The sequence below is a fragment of the Vulpes lagopus genome, chromosome 4, assembly GCF_018345385.1.
Source record: "Vulpes lagopus strain Blue_001 chromosome 4, ASM1834538v1, whole genome shotgun sequence".
NCBI lineage: Eukaryota > Metazoa > Chordata > Mammalia > Carnivora > Canidae > Vulpes > Vulpes lagopus.
Window position 1 is genome coordinate 132,609,874 of NC_054827.1, and position 14,549 is coordinate 132,624,422.

At 39.6% G+C, this 14,549-nt stretch overlaps 1 long non-coding RNA gene across 1 annotated transcript in view; it reads right to left on the minus strand.

Annotated features, from left to right (window-relative positions):
- The window catches only part of LOC121489965, a 41,692-nt gene that overhangs the window by 9,831 nt on the left and 17,312 nt on the right, over window positions 1-14,549 (minus strand). The gene's annotated exons all lie outside the window — the stretch shown is intronic.

The following is a 14,549-nucleotide window of genomic DNA, read 5'->3' on the forward strand; positions in this document are numbered from 1 at the left end:
TACTTGACGGGATGAGCACTGGATGTTATGCTATATGTTGGCAAATCGAACTCCAATTAAAAAAAAAAAATAGTGTTAAAAAAAATCACATGCTCAACCGACTGAGCCACCCAGAGACCCCTATGTATGTTGTTTTGTTTTTTAAATTTGGCTTGGAAGGGAAAGAAAGGCTAATCTGAGTTCCCTTTAAGCTATAGAGAATTTCTATGAGTCCCCAACAGTGTCCAAAGACAGAACTTTTCTAGATCTAGAGAGCTAAAATTGTTTAAAATTCCTAGAAGCATTCTCTCTGGCTTCTGGTTCCTTTTTGGAGAGAAGACAAGCAAAACTGAGTAACTCGGCCTCCTCCCACACAGGTCTCAAATTCATCTCTCTTCTTGCTCATAGAGCTTTTTAAGTCCTTTTTTCAGTTTTTTAGATATTCAAAGGAGTTTGAATATGGCGTGGGTATTAGATGACATTAAGGAAGTATTGCTAATTTTCTTAGGCGATAATCATATTGTGGTCACACATTTTTAAAGTCCTATCTGACAAGTGAATTGAATATGTTGCCTGGGATTTTAGATTATTCCAGAAAAGACAACAACAAGAAGTAATAAGGATGATGGAGAAAATAAAAGTGGGAAGATGTCAAGAACTGTTGAATGACAGTTACATGGGGGTATATTAGTCTGTTCTCTCTACTTTTATGTACTTTCAAAATTTTTTATGATAAAGGTTTTAAAAGGTGGGACCTTTTGTTTTCTATAGCACTTTGTGCAAGCTGTAGTTTTATTCTCATCTTAATTATACAGAAGGTGCAAAAAAGTATTACCAACAAGTAAGTATAGTTCATACTACCATGACTTTTTCAAGTATTTGAAAGAATGCTGGTGTATCAAATAACAAGTAAAATAAGAGTAGATGCATAAAGGCTTGGAGCCTATCTCCCATCAGGATGGATCTGGAGCAGGAAAAGCCATGGCTCTGGGTTAGGATTCCCAGCCACATTGTAAAAAAAAAGAAAGAAAGAAACATGAGCTTCAAGTACAAGTCCTACCTGCATCTCAACAAGACATCATCATTAATCTCCGGAAAGTAAGGGAAACTTCTAGAAAATACTGTAGTCAAAGGATACTCTTGAAGTTACTTTGAGATTATCTGAACACTTAACTTCCTACCAGGTATAATTATACTCATTGACTTCTCTTAGCCCTCTCTGCCCCAATTCTGCAGCATTAGCTTTTTGCAAAAGAACAAAGAAGTCATAATGAAAATAACTTGAGAGAAAGAAAGAAAGAAAGAAAGAAAGAAAGAAAGAAAGAAAGAGAGAAAGAAACTCAAGAGTGAAAATGTATTACCCACACAAAACCATACCCAAATCAAAGTAACTGAGAGTGAAGGAGAAATTCTGCCCTGGGGGTCTTTTTTGTCTGCAACGGGAAGTTTCTGCTTTAGGGTTTTATGTTTTCCTCTCTGACCTAAAGTAGCTCTCTACCTGATGATGTTTATTTACTGTGAAAATATAGTATCTGCCTGACGTCTGCGTAGACCTCCACCAAGTCCAGCTTCCAGCTCTAAAGCACCATCTATGATGAAGAAAACCATCATATTCCAGGGTTTCCCTAGCCCCCCAATGCCAGCACTACCACCATCATCACTCAACACATATACCCAAGCCATGGGTGGCAAACAGCAGTTCCCTTTTTTTTTTTTTAAGACTTATTTATTTATTTTAGAGAGAGAAAGAGAGATGCACACAAGTTGGGGAAGCAGCAGAGGGAGAGGGGAAGCAGACTCTCACTGAGCTGGGAGCCTACGCAGGGCTGAGTCCCACCACCCCAGATCATGACCTGAGTTGAAATCAAGAGTTGGACACTCAATGACTGAAACACCCTGGTGCCCCAAGCAGTTCCCTTTTTCTTTGCTGATCCAATCAGACTGGAGGTGGCCTCCTTATGCTAGCCAATTTCTCTTCTCATTTTCTCTGGATCATTTTTATATATCCTTTTTTTCAGATGATAAAAGTAGTACATACACATTCTAGAACATTTCAAAATACTGAGTGTTCTAAAAGACCTAAAGGAGAAAAACAACTGCCACCTAGAACCAAAAGCTGTAAGATATTAGTGTACCTTTTCCTGTTTCATTTTTTCAGTGCATTTTTTTTCTGAAACTAATATCATACTTCATATGTAGTTTGGTATCTTCTTTTTTTACTTAATATCTACATTATAAATGTGTCCTGTATCATCAAGATTCTTCAAACATAGTTTTAATGACTACATAATGTTTCATTACATGAACGTAGCATTATTTATTTAATCAATTGTTGGACATTTACATTGTTTCTGTTGTTTACTGTAATAACAGTGGGTGAATATTCTAAAAATAAATCTGTATAAACATACAATTATTTCTTTAGGGTAAATAGATATGAGTGTAATTACTAGAACAAAAGAGATGTAAAACTAAACCAATTTATACTCCATAAGCAGTGTATGAGAGTATTCACTTTATATCACACTACCAACTATCTCTGGGTATAGCATTTGCCAATTTGATTTGTTCTCATTTGCATTTCACTTATGACTAGTAAAAATTAAAATTCTCTCATCTGTTTAGTGACCAGTTATTCTTTCTTCTGTACATCATCTGTTTTATCAACTTCTCTAGCATTATTTCTTCATGATTTCCTAAAATCTCTTTAGATTAAGATATTAATCCTTTTATGTTAAATAAATATGTTGCAAACTTTTAAAAATATGTTTTTTGCCCATGTATTCTGGGAATTCCCCCAAATTCCTGGTACTCCCCCGCCATTGAGCAACCACTAAACAAAATATAGCTTGTACCCTGATAGGTAAAGAAATTTAGCACAATTTGATGCCCTGAAAGGTCATCTAGTTCAACCCACTCATTTCCCCTATGAGGAAGCCAAGGCCCAGAAATGGGATCAGCTGAGTCAGCACTCTTTCCATCCACCCAGGAGGTTTTCAAATATGTATGATGTCTACATTTTACATGCCATACTTAATTTACTTAATATTTTAAATGTAGATGCATATAGATAGCTCATAGATAGATGTTCCTAACTGGTGGCCTTTTACTCAAAAGATAGCTCCCAGTTTTAATATAAAAATACTTTTCAAACAGATGTTCCCTTTCTCATTAACTTCCTTCAAGATAGATGATCTCTCGTTAGGGGCCATCACTAAGATTTTTGACATTCTCTAGAATTAGGATAAGCCCTTACCTTACAAATGCTCAGACTATAAAAGAAGTCAGGGTATTTTGTTCTGGATATTTAACCAACAGCACAGAACGAAGTGAGGTGATTTAGTTTCAGGTTCAATAGAAGAAATTGCCAATTTTTGATTGTTTGCAAAGAGGTGAGATTGAGGAGTCAGGGTCTCAAATTCTCATCCTTATTGCTGATAGCAATATAACCTTGGGCCAATCACATAACCAGAACAAAAGGTGGATAATGATGCATAGCTCGGAGGCTTTTTAAGGCAATTAAAATAAATCTATCTCCCGTGCTTTGTGGGGTATAGAGAAGGATACCAATAAACACTCATTATGGTACTTACCAAAGCCAGACACTGTTTGATGTGCTTTATAAAAATGAGCCCATCAATCTTTACACGATACTATATGGTCAGTACCATTTTTGTCACATTTTACAGCTGGGGAAACCAAGGCACAGAAAAATAAATTTCCCAAGATGACAAGCTACTAATGAGGGCCATAGGGGTTGGAACCCAGCAATCTGGACTCTGAGCCCATTCACAATACTGTGTCTACCTCCCACTGCCTCTCATTTCGGGGGAGCCTATTTACCTTTGCAACTTTGATGAAATAAAGCAATCAGCTGTGGTCTAAATATTTGTGTCCCCCTAAAATTCATGTATTGAAATCTCGCCCCCAGGGCAATGGTTTGGGGGTGATAGGTCATGAGCACAGGGCCCTCATGAATGGGATTAATTCCCTTATAAAAGAGACCCCAAAGAGCTCCCTCACCCCTTCCACCACATGAGGACACAGTGAGGAGGTACTGTCTATGAACTAGGAAACAGGGCCTCACCAGACATCAAACCTGCTACCACCAGGATCTTACACTCTCCAGCCTCCACAAACTGTGAGAAATAAAATACTGTGGTCTTTTGTTAGAGCAGCCTAAACAGACTAAGACACAATCCTAAAATGAAGGCAGGAGAGAAGGAGGAATGGCTGGAAAGACAATTTGCAGCTGGTAAGTGACTTCTTTCTTACTACATTCTTGATCTCTAAAATTTGGAAGTTTTTTCCCTTGAGCAAGCACTCTCACCATTGGGAAACCTGCCAAAGAGTGACATCTTTGTAGAGGGCAACTTAGCAGAATCCAGCGCGTACTTAGTGTATGTGACACCTGGAGCTGAGCACTTTTTAACCTCCCTCGTCTACATGACAAGATTAGTTTCAGTAGTAACGTGTAAAAGTTAGGAACAATGATTATTTTCTTGATCCATTCTTTACCTTTGAAACATGTAAAAATTCAAAGAAAAACATATTTCAATTTTTAAATTATTCAAATGCAGTAAAATGTTTCCTGTATAAACTAAAACTTGCATTTGTTTGTCAAAAAATATTATACTTTGCAGTTTGTGCTCTGCTGCACTGCTTTCAATTTAAACACAAAACTCCACGAGGTCACACAGAATGGCACAACTGAAGTAAATCAAGTGCTGTTTCATAGGCTCTATAATCATTGTGTGATCATTCTTTATACATAGTGCCATAAGGAGGAGAATCACAGTCTGCCTCTGAAGTGAACTCTAATCAAATCTCTACACATACTAAGAGCTTACTCTGACTTTATCACTGCCAGCACATCGTGATAATAAAAATCAGACTTACATTGCTTTTATTGCTGTTTCTAAATTCCCTAAAGATGATGCGCCTCCTTATTACCCGGACCGGGGTAGACCCCTTCAACCACTCTACCTTTGGTATGCCCTGCCACTAGTTATCAAAAATTTAAATGCACATACTTTTTAACCTGGCAATTCCAATTCTTTAAATGCATTATCCCACTGTACCTATACATGTGGTCAAGGCACATGTGTAAGAATTTGCATTGCTGAATTATTCATAACAGCAAGAAAAGAACCGGGAATAATTTAACAGTCTATGAAAAGGCAGTAGTTAAATTCATTTTGTCAGATCCATGTAGCACAATCCAATATAGCGTGAAAAGAATTAGGTCAGCCTATATGAATTGCCCGAGAAGGATGCCCATGATATATTAGTAACTGAAAAAAATAAGCAGTTGGACAATTTGGTAAAGGGTTCCCCTTATGCAGAAAAATAAATGTACAAGCTTGTTCTGGTGCCCCTGAATGCCCAGAATGCTCAGAAGGCTCAGAAGGTCATTGGCCCAGGCAGAGACAAGGTATCTGTGTAACAGTGAGCAAATCTTGGCTCACCATGAATTCTCAGCTCCTCTTACACAAATCTTCCTTCAATTGTCTAAAGGCAAGAGGAACAAAGAGGTATAACCCAAGAACACAAGTTTGTACAGCTTTTCCTAAGTTTTTTAAACCCCCTTTTGGAATATAGATGTATGTACTTTCATATGGCTTCTATTGCAGACATAATACATAATGATAGGATGAAATATCTCCCTAGATGCTCAAGTTCTGATCTAGGACTTACAGACACTGGGAGAAACAAGCCTATCATGACCTGAAACTTGTCAGGATACTCCAGAGCAAAATTCTTTTTTAACTGCTTAATTTATCGCTTATGCATAGATAATGTTCTATTAACATTCCAAATTAAAGTTTCAAATTCACAGAAGTCTGAAAAAAAAAGTCACAGGATATCTGCCTTTAATAGAAGGCTATTTTAAAAAAGCCTATTGGGGACAAAGATAATAAAGAAAATGTTAATATAGTTTAGACGAGGCCTAGAGGTCTAAAACAAAACAAAACCAAAAAAAAAAACCACTTTTTTCTTAGTTAATAATGTCTCTGACCCTCACTTTTTTTTCCCCTTGTTCTCTAGAGGAGAAATGACTTCCCGGAGAGAGGTAATGTGATAGCCACGCGAAGGCAGCATGCTATGACTATGCTTCATCATAATAAGGTCCCGTAGAGCTGGGACCTTAGAGAATGAAATCTAAATTAGAGAGGAAAGAAGCAACATTCTGCATACAAATGACCTCATGCTCAGCTTTACCCCACAGAAAAATTAAAATTTAAATGGACAAGCGCTATAATAAAGGTAAATTCAAAATGCCAAGAGAACAGTGAGGACAGAGCTCTGACAGCCTCTGGGTGGTGGGGGTAGAGGGATTGGAGAGAGGTGACATTTGAAATGGTCCTGGAGGAGGCAAAGAAAATGGGACTGGAAGGCCGCAACCACACAGAGGAAGTGGCCGGGGCCCAGGGACACACGTGGGAAAGGCCTGTGCGTTTGGAACCTAGAGCTGGCTTTTGTGGCTGAAGCAAGGTAGGAGGTGAGGTGGAAAAGGAACACTGGGGCCAATTTACTCCCTGTTAAATATAAAATTACATCCACCCGGTCACCTGTCTCGTTACCTTTCTCCTCTTCACTGTCCCCATGTCCCCTGGCTGTTGCTGACAATTTCTCCAGACCATGTAGCCTCCCCCAAGCTCGCCCTGCCTTCCCTGCCTTGATACCCTTAAGCATCGTGCTGTTATCTCCTGAAATATGGTCTTTTCCTGCTCTGACTTTTCCTGGTGAAGTTCTAACTGACTCAGAGCCTAGCTCAAACGCCACGTCTCTAGGAGACCTTCCAGAAACCCAGGAAGCATTGGTTTTCTCCCTTATTTGAGCTCAAATATCATATTTATTTCTCTTTTAAAGATTTTATTTATTTATTTATTTATTTATTTATTTATTTATTTGAGAGAGAGAGAGAGAGAGAGACAGAGCGAGAGCATGAGTGGGGGAGGAGCAGAGAGAGATGCTGACTCCCTGCTGAACAGAGACCGAAGCTGGGCTGACCCCAGGACCCTTGGGATCATGACCTGAGCCAAAGGCAGCAGCTTGACAAATGAGCCACCCAAGAGCCCCTCACATATCACCTTTAATGTGTTTATATTTACTTTTTAAAATAGTTAATATATGCCTATAGTAAAATCCAAAGAGTACAAGAGTGGGACCCCTGGGGGGCCCAGTCAGGTGAGTCTGACTTTTGATTTCAGCTCAGGTCATGACCTCAGGGTCGTGAGATCAAGCCCAGCGTCAGACCCCATGCTCAGTACAGAGTGCTCGCCCCTCTCCCTCTGCTCCTTCCTCTTCCTCTGCTCACACACTCTCTCAATCTCTCTCTTTCTCAAACAAATAAATAAATAAATATCTTTTTTAAAAAATGAAGAGTACCAGAGTGAAAAATATGTCTCTGTCTTCCACCTACCCTCTATGGTTCCAGGCCATTTTCCCAGAGGCAACCAGTGTATTAAGTATCTCACACGTTTTTCCAAAACTATTACATTACATTCACCTGCCTACACGTATGAATGCATATGTGTAATTATCCTGTACACGCACATTCTTTTTTCAATATGCAAACTACAGCCTACAACTGCACTCCCCACTACTTTTCTCAATAATATATCATGAAACTTTTTCCCTATCAATAGATTTTGAGTTGCCTGATTCTAAATTCTTTTAGTAGAGGACTATGTAGTCTCTCCTCAGGGATAAATCTGAAAACATAATACTAAATACAAATGGGGAATCAGTGTGGTACTTTAGACTTCTTCTCACTGTATTGTATGTAGAGGCAGCTTGCAGTGGACAGAGCCCTGGACTGTGAGTCAGGCTTGAATTCTGGCTCTACCACTGACCATGTGACCTCGCTCACCGCAGTTAGCTTCCCCAGACTTCAGCTGCTCCATCTGTAAAATTAGGCACCGAGCTCTAATAGGCCTCTCCAGGGTTATATCATGTTTCTATGAAAGCACTGATAACACACACTACTTTGTGAGCAGAGGTTAACAGAGAGGAAGGCAAAGGGGCATAGCCCAAAATTCCTGCCATGATGATCTTTTCCAGCTCCCAGGATTTCCCTTTTTGCCTTGCCTTGCTTGTCCTTCCTTTTCCAGCCCGGAACCTTGGCTCAGAGGATGTTATGTTAAAAAAGGCCTCAGCGAGGACACATCAATCAAGCTAAGCATAAGGGCCTCAGGCCTCTGATTTCAGGACTGTGTTCAGCAGCAAATGTATTGGGTTTCCACAAAATACAAACAAAATTTGGGCCTCTTTTCCTGAAAACATGTCCCTATTCAATTTAGAGTTAATTGACCTAATCAGTGAAGGAGAGAACTTACAAATACTGTGTGCCTTAGGGAGTTTTCAGAGAGTGATTGGAGAAAACATCCAGCCCTTTTACAGACCTCTACAGCAGAGCAACTTGGTGGCCAAGGTGGCCAAGGGCCCAAAGGTGAGTATCATGGAAGCCCCACAAACTCCCACAGTTCTCTGAGTTATCCTCAGGGCTTTTCTGAACAAAACAAAAACAAAAACATATCACTCTGCCTCCTAAATGCCCACACTGAGGACAAAAGTTCTCAAGCCTTATAAAAGCATCCTCCACAAACTTAAAACAACCAAAAGTTGAGAACCAGATGTCCGTGGAGGAGCAACTAGCACAGGTCCTAGCAGGGAGGGAGATGCTAGAAAAACATCTGCTCTGGCAAGGGACTTGGAGCTCTTTCTACATTATCCACAGCTCTGACCTAGAGTTCAATACCTTAATCCCTACTCTTATAACTTCACACAGCTGTCATCAACATGCTTGGAACCAAAAGCATAATCCTAAATCTGTTTCTAGCAGCAGGGACTTTCAGAAAATACACTCCCTGTGGAACTGACTTGCCATTTCTATTCATTTTTGCCCTCATTTGTCTCTAGTCTTTAAATATAAGACAACTTGCCACACAGGATAACTTTTCAAAGAGGAATAAAGCACACTTTCTTATCATTGAATAGTTTATTATTTTAGAAAAATACTTAACAACATAGAAAATAGTGTATGACAACACTGTTACAAAAAAAAAAAGCAAGTTCAAAACACTATGTGCAAATGACCCTGATTTTTCAATAAAAACAGAATGAGGAGTAAGTAACTATATCAAGATGTTGGTAATGTTCTTATACAATCATAATTTTTTTCTTTTTTTGTGCTTATCTATAGTTTCCAAATTTCCTTCATAAACATATATTGCTGTTCTACCCAAGCCAAAAAAATAAAAGGGCAAAAATAGCTCATAATCGTTTGTGAAAGAAAATACAAATGTGTCCTACAGTTCCTTCCTGGGTAGAAGTAGCATTTGCTAGTATCCTTGGATAAGATTTCTTTTTTAAGAAAGTGTGGCACAGGAGGCCTGCATCCTGGGTCAGGATCAGCCTTAGACTAATGAAATGACTCTGAAAAGTCTGAGATCCCCTTCCCCGCCCAGTCACCTTATTTGTCAGATAAGCAAGTGTCTCTGGGTCTCTAAGTCCTTTTCTTACTCAGCCTGGAATGCCTCATAACCAAGCTCTTTCAGATGCCACTCAAGTTAAAACAAACAAATGCAAGATAATCCAGGGACTTGAACCATGCCTGGACCAATCTGCTGGGCATGCTAGAAAAATTCCTAAGGAAACTAAGATCCTAAGAAAAGAAGTTTCTTGTGTCATAGAGATGGGTACCACTGTTAGGATTTATGGGAATTTCTTTCCTTTATCAATGAGGACCAGCATGGTCAAGAACAGGCTTAACTTAAGTTGCACTTCCTCCCTCTGTCTTGGGAATGGGATCAAAATACAGGAAGTCCATTAGCCAAGATTCTCTCTCTATTGGCAGTGCATGTATGGGAACTGCCCAAATACAATTCTCAGACTTGTTATGTTTCCATGGATGACCAGTCATTTTCTTTCTGATTAATATCTTTTCATTTAAATTCAACTCCTAGGTAATGATTCTCTACTCACCTTCATGTACTAGGCTACTCTAGTCTTGTCTTACTGGTGCAAACCCACCTCAAATTACTTGCAAGAGACAATAGTAGGACTCAGAAAGGAACCACTCTGAACATCACCATTAGCCAACCCTCTTAAATACATGGTCCCAAAGTGAACTGAAATGCACCAGAGGATAACCTCCTAACCTCATTCCGTCCTTCTCCAACCACCTCTTCTCTTACACATTAGGTAAAATCTTATAACACTCAGAAATACCATGAAGACCTCCATTTCCTTCCTTCCACTTTATCATCCTAAAGGTGCTTACCTAATGAAATTAAATTTTGAAACCTCCCAGGGAACTCTTCAGTGTTCCATTTCCCATGAAGTTTTACTAGCCTGTCTCAAGATGTGCGTGCATGTGTGTGTGTGTGTGTGTGTGTGTGTGTGTGTGTGTGTGTCTATGATCAGGAACTAAAAGAATGAGACTCATACTTGCTGTTTTGCTAAAATGAGGTCCCAAGAAATTTCACTGCCATTGAGTTAACTATCAGTGGATGAACTATGTACCTGCCTTTTTTGCATCATGGGGTGTATGAGATAGAGGGCTCCCCTTTTCTACCACTTGAAAAGTCTGTTATCTTCTCTCTAATGATATTCTCCTGCCTGAATTCCAGTGTCACTGCTGTGCATGCACAGAACTGAGTATTCTGGACTCCTCATTTTGAAGAACTATAGTTCAGAAACATCTGAGAAGATCCCCACAGCACAATTCTTCATCTGGGAGAATCAAGATGCCCAGTTCTGGGGAATCTTTCCCACAGGAAAATAGAAAAGGAGGAAGATGGTGAAGGAGGTAGCTTCCCAATCTAGCAGTAGCAACTGTCATCCCTACTGATAAGAATCTCCTGCAAGAAGGTCTTGACTCTCAGCCTTTCCAGTCCACTGGCACAGGAGCCATCCAGCATGTCCCCTTCAGGGACCAGTCTGACCAGAAGATACCCACCTACATGGAGTAATATCAGGGGTGATGAGAAGTTCCCTTACTGCTGAACATCTCTCCCATCATTGTAGTAGCCCTTTCTCTAGAGGCTTGGTGCTTTTTTTTTTTTAAGTTTGTTTGTTTATATTTTAGAGAGAGAGTGTGTGTGCACATGGGGAGAGAGGTAGAGGGAAAGAGACTATCTCAAGCAGACTGCCCACTGAGCAGGGAGCCCAGTGTGGAGCTTGATCCCATGACCCTGAGATCATGACTTGAGCCAAAATCAGGAGTCAGATGCTTAACCAACTGAGCCTCCTAGATGCCTCTAGAGGTTTGGTGCTTTCTTCAAATGTTGAGTCTCTTTGTAAGGTAAAGGCCTTGTTACCATTGCCAAATTTATATACATGTGCTTCCAGTCTCATTATTTCCTCAAAGCCCATTTTGATTGAAAGAGGAGGAAGTTTTAAAAAATACAAAAACCTTATATAAAGAGAGGTGAGACATTGGAAGATATATATTATTGGGCATTAATCCCATTCTCTAAGCCATTCCCATCTAAGTCTGGACCCCTCCTAAGTTAGGATAGCAACCGGTGGCCTACCAGTTCCTTGTGTTGCCTGTGGATGGATAATTTGAATTGTCACTGATCCAAATTCTCAATAATATCATTATGTATTAATTTCTCTGATACGTACTGCCCTCCAACTATGTGCTGGGCACCATACTAGATGTTACACAGGGAACAATGTAAGCTGAAGAATTCTAATCCATCCTAAAGTACAGTGTCCAACATATGGATATGGATCACCCGGACTCATAACACTGATCATAACTAAGGTGTTCAGGAAGCATTTGGTGTTTATTCACTGCATTTGTTATCCACCCACAGCACTGTGAAGTACCATTCATTAGCCTTGAGAAGTATCACAATAAAGCAATCAAGGTGCAAGGAGGGTAAAGTCAGTGGTCCCATATTTAATCATCATCACAATTACCCTAAGGGTTTTATATGTTTTCCTGGGCCCCTCCTGGGTACATTCTCATTCAGTAGGTCTGGGAAGAACCAGAGAAACTATTTGTAAAGCACTAGATGATGCAGAACAAACAGATTGAGGAAACGCTGCTTCACAGCTAAGCACAGCTTCCTAGCTTTTCATTTGACCTTCACAGTCTGGGAAGTAAGGACTATTATGTTATTATCCCCATATTATTGGTGAATCAGCCTCAGCACACAAAAACCAATCAGTCCAAAAGATAAAACAAAACAAAATCTCTCTCCCTTTTCTTTCTTTTTCATTTATTCTAAACATAGCAATAGAACTATCGTCACTGATCACCTTAGGAACAATCATTTATGACATCCCTGTTTGCAAAACCCCCTTTCAGTTTTGCCATCTACATAAGAGCAATGTAACAACTTCCTATTAGCCTAATAAAATTACCTGAACACAGCAACCAGTGTCTTTCTCCATTGGTTCATTTTCATCTCTAAAAATAATGAATATCAAAGATACTTACAATGCCTGGGTGGCTCAGCAGTTGAGCACCTGCCTTCAGCCCAGGGCGTGATCCTGGAGTCCCAGGATCGAGTCCCACATCAGGCTCCCTGCATGGAGCCTACTTCTCCCTCTGCCTGTGTCTCTGCCTTTCCCTTGCTGAGCCTCTCATGAATAAATAAATAAAATATTTTTTTAAAAAGATACTTAAGAAACATAACACCTATATAATGGATGGACTCTGTTTGGATACTGGATAAAATAAGCCAATTCTAAGAAGATGTTTTTGAGACAGTCAGTGAAATATGATTATAGATTAAGTATGGGAAACTGTCAAAAGATCACTGCTAATTTTGTTAGGTAGGATAATGACAGCATGGTCATGTAAGAAAATATTCTTGATTTTATAGATGTATAACATAGGTGGATAAAGTGACATGATGTCTGAGATTTCTTTAAACTATGTCAGCAAAGGGGTAAGAGGATGAAACAAATATGGCAATATCTTGACAATTGCTGAATTTGGATGATGGGCATGGGAACTAATTTTAGGTAAATTTGAATTTTTATAATAAAGGAACTTTGTAAAAAAAAAAAATCAACACTCTCACTTGCCCAAAGTGCCATTTTTCCTTTGTGAAAAAGCCTCGATGCCTATTAAAACATCTTGCCAATTAGCATAATTATATATCAGATATCCCCTGCACATCAATTCTTTTCTCATTTGTTCTCCAAACGTGTGGTTTTTTTAAACTTTAACTGATGGTGATGGAATATAACTTAAAAAGTTATTTGTTGGGCAGCCCTGGTGGCTCAGCGGTTTAGCGCCACCTTCGGTCCAGGGCCTGATCCTGGAGACCTGGGATTGAGTCCCACGTCGGGCTCCCTACATGAAGCCTGCTTCTCCCTCTACCTGTGTCTCTGCCTCTCTCTGTGTGTGTCTCTCATGAATAAATAAATAAAATCTTTTTTTAAAAAAGTTATTTGTCTGAAATTCAAAATCAAAAACTGGCATTCTGGGTTGTTGTTTTTTTATCTGCCAGATGGGCAATCCTCAACAAGTAGAAAAAGCTCTAAAACATGGGTCAGGATATCTGGGTTCAATTTCATCTGTGCCACTGGCCTCATAAGGAGAAGCAAGCTGCTCGCTGTCTTAAAGTGTTTCTTTCATTATCCATAAAACAAGAGGATTTCATTCCAGCTCAAAATGCTATGAAATGTGGGTTCTACTCTTATTCCAATTCCTCAGATAGAAATATCTTTTGAAAAAGCACACCTAAGTTACCTCCTCTTTTCAAGGGAATATTGAGAGGGGAATTCAGTAAACAAAAACATATTGCTTGCAAAACATCAGGCCGACAAGCCAAACCATCCACAGCACCATTTATTCAGTGCCTACAAGTACCAGATCCTGAAGCAGACACATTCATCTATGACCTCATTTTACCCTCACAACAGTCCCACATGGCAAATCATACTATCCCCATTTCACAGATAGGATGACTGAGGTCCAGAGAAATTAATAACTTGTCTCTGATTAGCTTCAAAGCCCTGAGCTTTCCACCACATTTCCACGCCTCCAGTTCTCTCGTGCAAAGAGCATCAGGACCTAGAAGGCAGAACAGAGCAAGTGACAGCTTCTAGCTCCTAAGTAATGCCTTTAGATCTTTCTGTTGCGAATGGATCCAATGATTCTGGGTATGTTTATGTTAAAACACACACAAAAAAAACAGTGGATTTTAGAATTGGAGAAAACAATCGCCAAGTACTTATCCCCTCTCATTTTATTGATTAACATTTATCAATAATATCTACTATTTAACCAAGTTTTACTAATTGTTTCCTTGATGCGCAGCACTACACTGGATATTGTAGGAGTTTCCTCGCTCTCTTGGAATTCAGCCTATTGTGGAGACAAGATACAGATGCTTGAGTCGGGCAACAAGACATTACGTACACTGAACTATTTAATAAGGCACACTCAAGAATGACACAGACCAGAAACACAGTAGGATTTAAAGAGGAGGGAGAGGGAGGCCTGAGTGGCTCAGTCAGTTAAGCATCTGCCTTTGGCTCAGGTCATGATCCTGGAGTCCCAGGATCGAGTCCTGCATCCAGGAGGAGTCTGCTTC